Below are 13728 nucleotides of genomic sequence, written 5' to 3' on the forward strand. Positions count from 1 at the left end.
TCCCATTCAAACACAGCCGCTTCTTATATGCTATTTCTCTTAATTCCACAAACTAGTCCCGCAGGAGTGACCTCGCTCAGTTGCACAGTACAGTGCTTGTCTCAGTGCTCCTGGAATGCTGCCTCGGGGGTTTTCTTTGAAATGGTCAAGTCCTGCTGGCTGTTTTCACGGACTCAGCATTCTCTGGGGCACAGAGAACCTTGCAAGGCTGTATCCTCCTTGGGATTCATACCTGCTTCCTGCTTAAGGTAATCCTGCCTTAGCCACTGAGACCCCTTTTACCTTGTAAATAGCCCATGAACCTTGGGATAGCATGATTGATAACATCCTTGGAAAGAAGGAAAAGAAAGGGTCTGGAGAGATGGCCCCTTTCGGCAGTGACTTGAGGCCTATTTTGGAATGTATGCAGCAGCACAGAACTTTAGAGAGCAGAAACACAAGTTGAAACTTTGGTAATCTTACTGCTTATTAATCCACTATCTTATGCATCGTAATTTCTTTTCAGTTTTTAGTATATATGTATTATATATATTATATGTTATACATATTATATATATTATCTGCATTACAACTCATTTCTAAGCTGATTGCCAATAAATGTAGTGTGGGAAAGAAGCGGATAGAAACACATTATTTCTAGTGTGGGGAATTAGGTTTAGGATGGACAGGGGCAAAGGGATATCACACTCTTCCTCTCTCTGATTCTGCCTTTTATTGCTGAAGTACAAGACATTGAGTGTTGTTTGATGCTATATTTTAGTTAGGGACAGAAAGGGGCGAGAGGAAGAGGGAATTAGTTCCTCTGCTCTGGAGGCTGAGCTGGTTGTGAGCTTCGAGATCATGGAAGTTGACAATATGCCTTATATTAAGCTTGACACCCACAGGGCCCTGGAGGGCTGTTATGCAAGTCATGAGTGGAAAAGACTTTTTCAGAGAATGCCTTTAGCTTTGGCATCCAACAATAGAAGAAGGGTTCTTGGGGTGTGAAAAAAAAAGCCAGCCTTTGTTGTTTTCGCAAAGCTGGGACCAGATATTAGCCTTAAATAACGTAAGGGAGGAATGATTTACTTTGGCTCCTGGTTTCAGATCACGCAGCCCATGCTCCTGGCCCCACACAGTTCAACAGAACATCACGGTGATGGGAGCGGGTGGGTCAGGAGCTTCTTTACTTCAGGATAGACAGGAACAGAGGGCCAAACATGGACCTGGGGCCAGGTGTAACCTTCAAGGGTTTTCCCTCAGTGAGCCATTGTGTCCGTCTAGGTCTCATCAAAGATTCACCTATCTCCCCAAATACTGCCTCTGCCTAGGGACCAAATATTCAGTACATGAACCCATGGAGAACATTTCACAGAGAATCGTAAAAAGCTGTATTAAGACTAGCTTATGGTGCCATTAAAGAAAGGGGAATCAGTAAGGGCTCTCCCTGTTTGAATCAGAGGAACACGCACACACACAGACACACAGACAGACAGACACACAGACACACAGACACACACACACACACATACTTACAGGAGAAGTTCCACTCCACCATCTAGAGCAAGCACAACAACTCGGCTTGGCTTTGGGGGTGGGGGAGGGGATACAGAAGTGCAGGTGGGTCTCTTGGCATGCTGTAAATAGTGGCTCAATGTATGCTTGATGGAAATAATTTAGCACATGATTGCTACATGCAATTAGGAGTTGGAATAAGACATGATTGCTGTTTTCATGTTTGCATATGTAGGATTATATTATAATTAAATAGAATAGTAACAAGAGGTGTGTGTAAATTATATTCCTGGCTTGTGTGAAAGATTGAAACCACAGAGGTAGGGGGAGATGGGGAAGGGGCTGTCTGGGGGTCATTTGTTCCAAGAAATCTTGGCACCTTGTTAGGAAGTTGAAACTGCTGGGGACTTGGCTGTTCCTGTAAGAAAATCATCAGGATTTGGCTTTGGAGTCTCGGAAGACTAAGTGTTTACAACTTAGCATCACAAGCTTCAATAGTTAATTTGAGAGAATTCTTTGAAGAGGATTATCCTGTCAATGACAGGCTCTGCCTTGCTCAGAGCCTGGGGAGAGCTCTGTTCCCTGTGGGCATGAAGTTAAGATGAAGGAAACTGTTCACCCACACCCCTGGCACCAAGCTTCCCCTTTCTGGCTGTATTCCTTTTGCCTAAAGGCAAGGACTAATTGGTAGATGGCTCCTCATTAAACGTTAACTATTGATTATTAACCTAAGTAACTTGGGGCTCAGAAGGTGAGAATGAGAATCCAGTATCCGTGGGCTGTAGTTTTATGCCTAATATTTGGTACGGCACATTATTGTTAAACTAGAGAAGAGACCAGAATAAAAGAATAAGACTTGAATAGGCTTGTGGAATGTGAGGTACCTACTGGACATTCAAATTCCAGTGTCCAGGGCACGGTCACAGTTATTTAGGATATTTAGAGTATGGCCACATATTTAGACCTCCCTGAGTCTTACTGGACTGGGAAAAAAGTTTTACAAGTCATTGATATGTACAGTGGTCAATCCAAACAATATTAAGTGTAAGAAATAGCCCCAGATGGGTGGTCGGCATTAAGAATCCAGCCAACCATTAGAGAACACACATTTTAAGGATGAATGAAGATGGAGGAATCTCAGAAAGAGAAGGTAGTGTGGACTGAACGTTAGCATGGCCTCAGCAGTCATGCTGAAGCTAAATCTCTGTTGTGGAAAGGCCTCTGGGAGGGAATTGCGCCATGAGGGCGGAGCTATGAGGATTGGAATTTGTGCCCTTATAAGAAAGGCTGATGAGCTATTTATTTATAGCTCAGTATCTATCCATCATGTGAGAACAAAATGAGGAGTTGGCAGTCTACAGACTCTGTAAGAAGGCTCTGATGAGAACCATGCTGGCACCTTTAACTCCTGACCTCTAAGAAGTGCAGACAAGGAATCCTCATTGTTTGTAAGACTCCTCGTGTAAGGTACTGTCTTCTACTAGGAGTAAGTCAGAATAAACAAGAAATACAGTAGAAACCGGTATCAGGGACAGCTGAGAAACTTTTTAAGAAGTAGGGAGAAAGTGACACCGTGGATGCAGTAGGGATGCTAAACACAAGAAGAGAAAAGAAATCTGCTGTTCAAGAAGATAGAAGATAGAAGAAGATAGAAGATAGAAGATAGAAGAAGATAGAAGATAGAAGATAGAAGAAGATAGAAGATAGGAGATAGGAGATAGGAGATAGGAGATAGAAGATAGAAGATAGAAGATAGAAGATAGAAGATAGAAGATAGAAGATAGAAGATAGGAGATAGGAGATAGGAGATAGGAGATAGGAGATAGGAGATAGGAGATAGATAGGAGATAGGAGATAGATAGGAGATAGGAGATAGGAGATAGGAGATGATAGGAGATAGGAGATAGGAGATAGGAGATGGAGATAGATAGGAGATAGGAGATAGGAGATAGGAGATAGGAGATAGGAGATAGGAGATAGGAGATAGGAGATAGGAGATAGGAGATAGGAGATAGAAGATAGAAGATAGAAGATAGAAGATAGGAGATAGAAGATGATAGAAGATAGAAGATAGAAGATAGAAGATAGAAGATAGAAGATAGAAGATAGAAGATAGAAGATAGAAGATAGAAGATAGAAGATAGATAGAAGATAGAAGATAGGCTTACAAAGCATGGTAGGACAGAGGAGTCATGGCTGATGGTACTGGTCTTTTAAAATGACTCAATCCAGTATGATTGTCTATCAAAATATAGTTGGGCCAATCTGTCCATGGCTCTGTCTTTTTAGCTCTAGTGTTAGGATTTCTAATGCCGTAACAAAACACAGTGACCAAAAGGAAAGCTGGGGAGGAAAGGGTTTATTTAGCAGATGCCTCCACATCAAGGTTTGCTATTAATGGGAGTCAGGATAGGAACTCAAACAAGTCAGGAACCTGGAGGCAGGAGCTGATGCAGAAGCTGTGAGGGGTACTGCTTCCTGGCTTGGTCCCCATGGCTTGCTCAAGCCTGTTTTCTTGTAGAACCCAGAACCATCAGCCCAGAGATGGTACCATCCAGCCCAAGGATGGTACCTCCACTATGGGCTGTGTCCTCCAATATCAATCACCAATTAAAGTAATACCCTACAGGCTTGCCTACAGCTCTGGCTTATGGAGGCATGGTCTAAGTTGAGGCTTCTTCCTAGCAGATTTCTAAGTTGTAGCAAGTTGACACAACACCATCCAGCACACTCCTGGTTTGGGCTGTTGATGTGGACTCCTGCAGCTTCTCTGGACACGCGGCCATAGATTTCAGCATCCCTGGTAGAACCTGTTGTCGTCTACTAAGCTGCTCTATTCTTTGGACTCTATCTTCAGCCTCAATGGGACCATTTACTGCTAGGTGTCTGGGCAGCATGCTTCGTGACACTTGTAGTACCAATTGGGGTTGGCTAATGCCATGGCAAGAATAAGTATCTAGGATAGTGCAGTCTCAGATCCCTCATACCTTGAAATACAGCTGGACAGATGTGAAAAATGAAGACAAATGGGCCTATGTGCTGCTACTGAGTGGAGCCAGCCTGGCTGGAGACGGTCCCCATCTCCTAGACTCCTTGTCAAAGTACATTTGGAATACAGGAGTAGATATGACTCAAAGTCAGAAGATAGGATTTGACTCCAAAATAATGTATGAACAACCTACAGAGGAATTATACATTTGCTTGAATATATCCCTGTCTTTAGGAGTCCACTCCGATCTCAAGGATGGAGTTCATTGCAGAGTTACATGTATTACTCTGCGTGCCTTTGGTCTCTCCATCTCCTTCAGGAATCTCCCTCGCCCTTTCCTATAGTAGTTTTCTACTGCTACAGGAAAAAGAATCAAACCTAACGACCTAAAAACAAAACAAAAAACAAAAAAACCCACCTGATACTAGCTCAGAATCTTTCAGAAGTCCTTGTGGGCTTGGCTATTTATTCTGCTAAGGCAAAAGTCAATATGTGAACTGGGCTGAACTCACACCTCACGTCTGTGGGGGGAAATCTGCTTCCAAGCTCACTGGGATTGCTGGCAAAGGCAGTTCATGGTTGGCTATAAACCGAGGGGATTCTCACATTCTAGAGACCGTTCCCATCCCTCCTCCGCCTACATGCCAGCAGTGAAGAGCCAAGTCCTTCTTATGCCTGGAATCTGTCTGACTTCCTCTCTGTCACCAGCCAGAGAAAATGATCTCCTCTCAAACAGGATTGTGTAATTGGACCGGACCACCCAGCAATCTCTATTTTAAAGTCAGATAATTAGGGATCTTAGTTATATCTGCAAAGCCCCATTTGCCCCGAGCCAGAGGACAGGTCTATATGTCTCTAGGCCCAAATGCTTATGTCAAAAGTCGAACTGTGACCATGATGTTATTGGAAGATAGAACCTTAAGAGAGGTGACTGGGGCACAGGGAGAGAAACCTCACAAGTGGTGTCAGTGCTCTGATAACCTGTGGAAACTTCCTTGCCCTCTTCTGCCATGAGCAGGGCCAGCAAGGAAAAGCTCAAACAAACCAGGAAGGCGATTTTCCACAGTCCCGCGAATCTACCGGTAACGTGACCTTGGATGTCCAGATTTTGGAACTGTAAGAACAAACATGCATTTTGGATAAAACACTTGGCCTATGCTATTTCACTGAAGCAGTCCCCGAGGTCTATAAACCACGTGGTGTGGCATCTCTACAGGAGTGACAAGAGCAGTGACTAGCATATCTACAGGGAGAGCCCTGCACAAAGATGACAATCTTAGAATCATGCAACTGATTTCTCATAACCTTCGCTCTTTTAAAGGCCATTAAGAAAATCAATCTTTTTTCATGACTGTTCTTTTGAGAGCATCCAAAAGTCAATTAGTGAATAAAGCAGGGGATGATTACTTTTTTGTTAAAAAAATGAATTTAAATAGAAAAAGGTGTGAGTGCCTTTCTCGCATGATCCATACACGAGATGTGGATCTAATTTCCACATGAAGACTCCTTCTTCTTTCACCTCTGCTCTTGCTCCTGCTGAGGGGACTGTTTTCATAAGGGGCACTGCAATAAAAACACAAGTATGTGAAGCCTCAAATTCCCTTCCTTGGTTTTCGATAGATTTGTCTCCAGGGTCCAACATTTATTCATTATCAGTGGAATTTGTGTCTTCATTTTCCTTTCCCTCCCACCTGCAAGAGCCACAGGGCCAGAGGTGAAATTCTTGTCTAGCCCAGTCGTTCTGAAGAGGCACAAAGTCTCCTGGGCAACCACGTAGAAAGACAGTGAGAGGCAGCTCCTGCATCTGTGGGGTTTGGACAGGCCTGGCTTGGCCTGCAGGTGGGTGGTCTAATGGCCTGTAGAAAGTTTAACTCCTCCACGCTTTGAGTCCTGGGATATGCCTAATATTTCAAAAGCTACTGAGTTCTGGATAGTTTTTTTGGAGGCAAAACCTCAGAGGCAAAAATAATCTCATTTAAAGCAAGGAGAAATGGGGGGGGGGCAAAGCTGTTGAGTGAACTGATTCCCTCGATTTCCTCCATTTGACACTTTTGGGGGGGTGGGAAGCTAAGCACCCAAATAACAAGGGCTCACGAGAAGCCATGTTCCTTAAGAGGAAAGGTGCATTTGTCTAAGATGAAAAGCATCAACAAAGAATAAGGTGTCAAGTGACAGAGCTGCTTACATTTGCAAGGTCAGGGCTTGTAAGATGAAAGGAAGGAAGAAAATGAAGACCCGTGCAAAAGATTAGCTTGGTGTGGTAGTCAGAATGAGCTAGGCTGCGTAGACCTGGGGATGGGAGAAAAACTCTCCTGGTGGCCAGAGGCTGAGGCAACCACATAGCTGTTTTTGATATGTGACTGATCAAACAATAAAGACACAGGGCCACCCAAACCAGCTGGGTCCAACATAGCCAACCAGCTGCCCTTGGCTTCATTATAATGACACGTCCATAATCATTAGTGTTGCAAATCACCAGCTCTAATCATGCATCCGATGGAGCCATCCAGAAATACCCAAGTAAAGACACAAAAGGGAAGCAGCTTTAACTGGATAATCCAGACTCATCTCCCCCGTAAACTGTCATTATTCCCGCCTGACCATGATGCCTTCTTAACCATCATGTATCTTACATAAACCATCATTGTCTATGTAACTTTTAGTAGTGTGCTGTCCCTGAGATACATTGCCTAAACCTTCTTTGAAACAAATTAATTCACTCAAGCACTTAGTGAAATTAACTTAACTTAAATTCATCTGTTTTCTGCATTTTCCCCTTTGCTTTTTATTTTCTGGCCCAGGATAAAACATTTCAAATAAGCATGTGAAGCCCCAAATTCTCACCCTTTTGTTTGACAGACCAGTATCCAGGATCCCACTTAAGACCCAGTACCCTCAGTGGGTAGAGGATTTGATATTGTCTTTAAAACATCGGAGTTAAAACTTAGTGTCTTGTCTATTTAAAACTTATTCTCAGAACCTGTGATTGGAGATTGTTGATTCTTATCAACAACGAGTAAGAGAAAAATAAACTAGAAACAGTGGAATGTAATGATCAATAGTGTGGGCCTCTTCTCCAGACAGCCCACTGTTAAATCACGGCCCTGCGCTTGGGCAACTTACTCTGCCAGTCTGTAGTGATGTCATTATCTGTAAATGGAGAGCACGTTGATGTATGCTAAATGACCATAGCTTTTAAAAGTATTCTACAGACACTGAAGATCTCAAGCACAGGCACATGGTTTTCAAGCACAAAGTATTATTCTAAAACTTTATGGCTTACCAGAGAAAGGGAGGGGGAGGGGGAGGGTGGAGGGGAGTGGAGGGGAGGGGGAGGGGACAGGGAGGGGAGGGGAAGGGGAGGGGGAGGGAGGGGGAGAAAAAGACAGAGAGAAAGAGACAGAGATCAATTTCAAGCATGTGAGAGAGAGAGAGAGAGAGCGAGCGCGCAGTGGAATCCACAACAACAACAAAAAAGAGAATACAGCATGTAACTTCCGATAAAAACAGGACCATTAGACCCTTGGAAGAACCATCTTTTCGAACTCCATTAACCTCGACCCTGAACTAGAGCATTTGCCTCAAGGGTATAAAAGGAATTTTATTGTTCACCCAAACATTCCACATCCCCTATTTCCCGTCTGCAAACCACCCACCAGCTCCTTACCACAGTACTGACAGTCACGTCTGTTTGAATTGGCTGACTGAGTCTCTTAGTACCCAGGAAGCCTTAGCCTTCACCTGTTGTCAGACCATTTGGTTTGCAGTGGCTTGGGGTGCTGACTGACACTTTAGCTCTTGGAAGGAGTTAAGTTAGAACTTGGAATTTGTCCCCAAATGACTTTGTCACTTATGGTGTATTGACTTGATAGGCAACCCTAAGAGATTGAAATGATGAATGCCACTACACACTTTTCTCTCTAAGCACAGGTCATTGTCTTAGTTTCAGATGCTGCAAGGAATTACACAACCTTTCACATGTCTTTACAAGTTTGACATATATACAGTATTCCAAGGAATTCTGGGAAAACAGAATATGTTGGGGGTGGGGAGCTTTTTTGTTTCTATAGAGAATTCCTGGACATCCTAGAACAAGGATCTACAAGCTATGGCCCATGGGTCAAAATGGCATCTTGATTTTCATAGAAAACATGTTAGCACAGACTGCTTGTTCATTTATGCATGATCTGCGGTTACTACTGTTCTATATACAGTTGAGCATCCATAACAAAGACTTTGGCTCACTAAGCTTAAAATATTGCCTCTGGTGCCTTATAGAGTTTACAGTCCTCCTGTATGTTTAAAGTAGGACAAAGTTTTCTCAAAGCCACTGAATGAGTTTGCCTGGCGTGATTTGCCCATCTTGTGTGGGGACAGTAGCTATGACACAGTTTCCTGGACAGTCCTAGCAGATATCATTTCCACATGGTCCTCTTATGTAACCATGTGGAAATTTCTGTTAATTTGATAATGTGTTTTGTCTTTTGGTCTACAAGATACAGCCTCATTGAGCAAAGCAGAGTTCCTGACAACAATGGAAAGCCACAACAAAGGACAGTGTTCAGCCACTATGTGCAATTAATGTGATAACATTCAGTCCCAAGCATTTCTAGATATTTCAGTATGTATGGATCCAATGAGGCTCTTCATGCTACAACAGATAGGAATTTTTTTAAAACCACAACCTCCTTTCACACAATTATCTTAACCTAAGGTAATTTTAAATAGTGATCGGCCCCCAGCCTTCCTTCCTATCTGTGCCTAAGGCTGTAAACCCAGCTTTCTAAGAAGTGTCTTTTAGGAAAACAAGATTTCTAATGTCTAGAGGGACTATGATGTTACTATCTTGTGCAAGAAAACCCAACAGTAATACATAGCATGATTGTGACATTTATGGGGACAGGCAACACCTGCAGCATTGGACTGCCTGAGAAGAGACCAGAATCCCAGCCAAAGGGACACCACTGAGGTCATGATAGAACCTATAAAATTTTTGCAATGAATCTCAACCTGTGGGCCACGACCCTGTTGAGGGGGAGCAGTCAATTGACCCCTTTAACAGGGGTTGCATGTCAGATATCCTGCATAACAGATATTTACATTATGATTCATAACAGTAGCAAAATTACAATATGAAGTAGCAACAAAATAATTTTATGGTTGGGGGTCACCACAGCGTGAGGAACTGTATTACACGGTCACAGCATTAGGAAGGCTGAGGACCACTGGGTTATTTCTTTGCTTCCAATAATAAAAGCTACACAAAACTAAAATACGGCCTTCGAAAGAGCACAGAACCCAAATCCCGGCCATGTCAAAACAGCCTGGGTGTTTGAAGATGATGTATTGCCTGGAAATTACCCTTTCAGTGTATAACCAAGCCCACAATTATTTGAGCTTCCTCAAACTCACAAACAAATTAATTTTCTTACATAAGTACCCCGCCTACATCACAGAATTCCCTCTACAGCCATCAGGAGGAGAAACTGGAGCTGCTTCAGGGACACCCAGCCTTTTTACTTACAAAAGCAGAACACTCCCCAGCCTGGGGAAGAAGAGGAGCATGGCTAAGGGACTCAGCTTGGGTGTGCAGTTTTAAAGTTTTATTTCCACCCAGAAAGATATGTGATGTGCGCCCAGCCTCGGGGAGCAATGCAGCTGGGTTCCAAGGCAAGAATGCGGGAATTTATATCTTATGAATGGGGTAGAACTCAAACCAAAGCACCTCGTGTGTCTACAGTGCAAAAGCAAGCAGCTAGGTAAAGAGAAAAACCAGGGCCACGTGGGGACCAAAACCTAAAGCCTAGTGTTTGGAGCCAAATGGGTTAGGAAGCTAGCTACTGGTGCTCATATTAAAGTCATCTGCAGTCAGCATTGGGCTAGGGCATAGCGATGAGTACTGTGTCATTCACAACCCTGTCAGGAGCCAGAAACTACAAACACTTCCATAATAATAATAGCAGCAAGCCCTTAATACTAGGATCTATTATATAATAAGGGATCAAGAGGCAAACCAGATCGTATGTCATCACTAAGGCGGATGAAAGCAGCTCCTGTCCCTAGATCTGGAGGGATAGAAAAGGAGTGTGTGGAAGATGGTTCAACATGGACTGAAGAGATCAGACTGGGGCGCAGGGCTGTTCCAGCTCAGGTGACATAGGAAGTCCTGAAGCCTCCATGCCTTAAGCAGAGATTATCTCCAGGGTACGATCCATTTCCTTGCGTTTTATTTTTAGCTTCCAGAAACCATCTGCCTTCCTTGGCTTGTTGCCTCTTCCTCACACAGCCCCTGCTCTTATCCTAGTTTCCATCTCTCACGCTGGCTCCTGGACCCCACGCTCACTTAGAAAGACGCTGGGTGCATCCAAACGGCCCAAACCAAAGCCTGAGCCTTAATCCCACTGACTTTTTGAGAAAGGTAACGATTTACAAATGCTGGGGTTGGTATGTGGGTCTTTTCCAACCTAGCACTCCATTAATGTCAAAACAGTCCACCTAGCCATGACGGCTCTTACTCGGCAGCAGGGTCCTCAACAAGTAGAGGTAGTGCCTGTAAGAATTTAAATGGTTTGTCTCCTTATACTTTCAGATGAAAGACTAACGTGTTAACTTGATAGCATTGTGTTGCTGCAGAAACAGTGGCATTTCCACATGTTGCTTCCTCATCCAGGGGTGGTTGTTAGACAGCTCTGAATCAGCACGTGGTTCATCAATTATTCCCTGGCAACGGCAGCCAGAATCAGGACAGGACGGTTTTGCTCTACAGCTCTTCATTCATCAATGTGAGACATTATTCTTCACGAAGTCTTTAACGCGTCCTCTGAAGTGTCCCAAGAGACCCACTCTATCTATTTTTCACCAGTGCCCCTGGGCCTCTGGGTCATTACATCACTCCACTCTGTGGGCCCTCAGAACTCTTGCAGAGTTTGTCTGGTTTGTGAATATTCATTGCAATTTAATTCCCATTAAACCTTCCTCCTGGTACTAATGGGACACTCAGAGGAGCCTTCCTAGATTAGGCAATATGTAAGAGAACACCTGTCTTATTCAGAGTCCTGCACTGCGGTGTCTGGGGAAGTCATTTGGTCCTCCCAGAGGACTTTGTCTGGCCTTTTTAAATTCATTCTCTCTTTTAAGGGCCACCTAAAGTCTTTCTCTGGGAAGTCTTTATCTCAAATCTTCATTCTCTTGACATGGCACTTGGAAGTGTCCAGAAACAGCACTCCTCAATCTAACTCAAGTGTTATGGGGCCCCAGGGCAGTGACCCGGGGAGTGTGCAGACATCAAGGCCAGGACGGGAAGTCCAAAGGACACTCATTCATCAAGGGGCTTGAGCAGACCTAAAGCAGTACAGAGGCCTGCCAAGAATTCCTGGTTTAAAGATCTAGGTAACTGGAAATGAGGAAAACAAAACAAAACAAAACAAAACAAACAAGCAACAACAACAGAGGGACAGGACCATTGAAAACGACGCACCAGTGCCTATAGAATCCTGTTACACATAGGACTCAATATTTGTAAAGTGGCTCAGAGATGTACCCTCAACACTGACCACAGGAGAAAAAGCAACCAATGAAAAGAGCAGAGGGTGAATCAATCTCTGCTACTATTGTGGCCTCAACAGAAGAGGAAAGGATGGGCCGGTGAGCTGGGTCAGGTGATAAGGGCTTGCTAGCCGTCCAAGACCCCTGACCTAAGTTCAGTCCTCAGACCCATTTGAAGGTGGAAGGAAAGCCGGCTACGCAAAGTTGTCCCCGGAGATCCACACACGCATGCGTGACACACTCCCTATCTCTCTCTCTCTCTCTCTCTCTCTCTCTCTCACACACATACACACACACACACACATGACAATGATAATAACAACAAACATCTTTAAAAGATTTTTCAAAAGTGTAAAGGAGATTTGTGTGCATCTGCCAAGGTATACTAGAGAGTGAAAATCAACCCACCCACCAAACCACAGGAAGGCACATAATGGATACTTTTCTCCTGTTATTCAGGTCTGTGTGTTCTGACTTTCCTATTCATATATTCACATGCCTTCTGCTGCTTTCAACAGAAGCTGTGGCAATCTAGGTATTAGCTTGCGGGCCCTTTTTTTTCTTCCCCCTTGTTCTTCTTTGCAACCTTGAACCCAATAAATACTAACTACTTTTATTTTCTCTTATCTGTGGGCGTACATGTGTGTGAGGTGCATGTATGCTATATGCAGGTGCACGTGCGCATTAGTGCACAGAGAGTGTGTCTGCGTGTGCTCATGCACGTAGAGGTCAGAGGTCAGTCTCTGGCATTGCTCCTCAGGAGCTGTCTGTCCACCTTATTTCTTGAGACAGTGTCTCTAATTGTAGCCCGGAATTCACTGACTAGGCTAGGTGGGAAGAAGAGCTGTAGAAATGTTCTCTGTTCTCTAAAGGATGGATGCTTGAAGCTATTCCAAAGAGAGGAGAAGCTTCCAGAATGCCCATAGATATCCCATGACTCAATTGTAAAGACTCGATAGATATCAGGAGTCCAGGTCTTTGTTTCCCAGTATTAGATCAAGCAATTAATGATGCCCTGTTTTTCCTAATAGATGGGGGAGGAGGTCAGTGAATGGTTTGAAGGCTGATTACAATTGTGGGCACCGTGTTCCTCTCTTCCTTCAGAGACAGCATAGTGCAGTAGCAAGCTTCAGGACTACAGGGGAGATGGACCTGTGGATTTGAGATGCATGACTCTGTATAAATAGCCCAACCTCAGAGCCTTGGGATGGGAGAAATGGGAAAAACGAGCAAGCCCAAAGGGCGGCTGTGAAGACTCTGTAAGACAGCAGAGAGCCCAGACCTAGCAGGCCCTGGGGATGTGGTACTCACACAGCCGCAGACAACTGTTTCCTGTCTCTAGCCACAGGGGCTGCACAGCATCTAATCTCCACTGGATTTGCCCAGAATGGCTGAACCCCTCTACTGCATGAGAAACAAACGTGCACTTAGCCAGGAGAGTTCCCACCATGGGCTGAGGCTCTAACAGGCCAGGACAGCTCAGTACTGCCAAACAGCTGGGAAGTGTCCTGGGTTGCACACATATGGACTCCAGGGAGAACTGTTGTGGTGATAAAGAGGTTGCTATTTTGCCTTCTTTACAACAATAGTCCAGGCCCACTCCTAGAGCAGATACTTCCCAGCTGTGTTCTACCAAACTACCCTCAGTCTCCACCCTGAGACAGCACAAATATTTTCCTGTGGTGTATCTGGGCTCTTTA

General features: G+C 44.2%; 1 long non-coding RNA gene across 7 annotated transcripts in view; it reads left to right on the plus strand.

Annotated features, from left to right (window-relative positions):
- 9630002D21Rik overlaps nt 1-13728 on the plus strand; it is a 140659-nt gene that overhangs the window by 35618 nt on the left and 91313 nt on the right. For 2 of the 7 annotated variants that reach the window (XR_872809.1, XR_872812.1), the window contains exon 1: nt 66-248. The exons of the other annotated variants lie outside the window; for them this stretch is intronic. This is a non-coding gene — a long non-coding RNA (RIKEN cDNA 9630002D21 gene). Of the gene's footprint in view, nt 1-65; nt 249-13728 lie in introns of those variants that run through there. 7 annotated transcript variants of the gene reach the window in all.

The sequence above is a fragment of the Mus musculus genome, chromosome 12 (genome assembly GCF_000001635.26).
Source record: "Mus musculus strain C57BL/6J chromosome 12, GRCm38.p6 C57BL/6J".
Classification (NCBI taxonomy): Eukaryota; Metazoa; Chordata; class Mammalia; order Rodentia; family Muridae; genus Mus; species Mus musculus.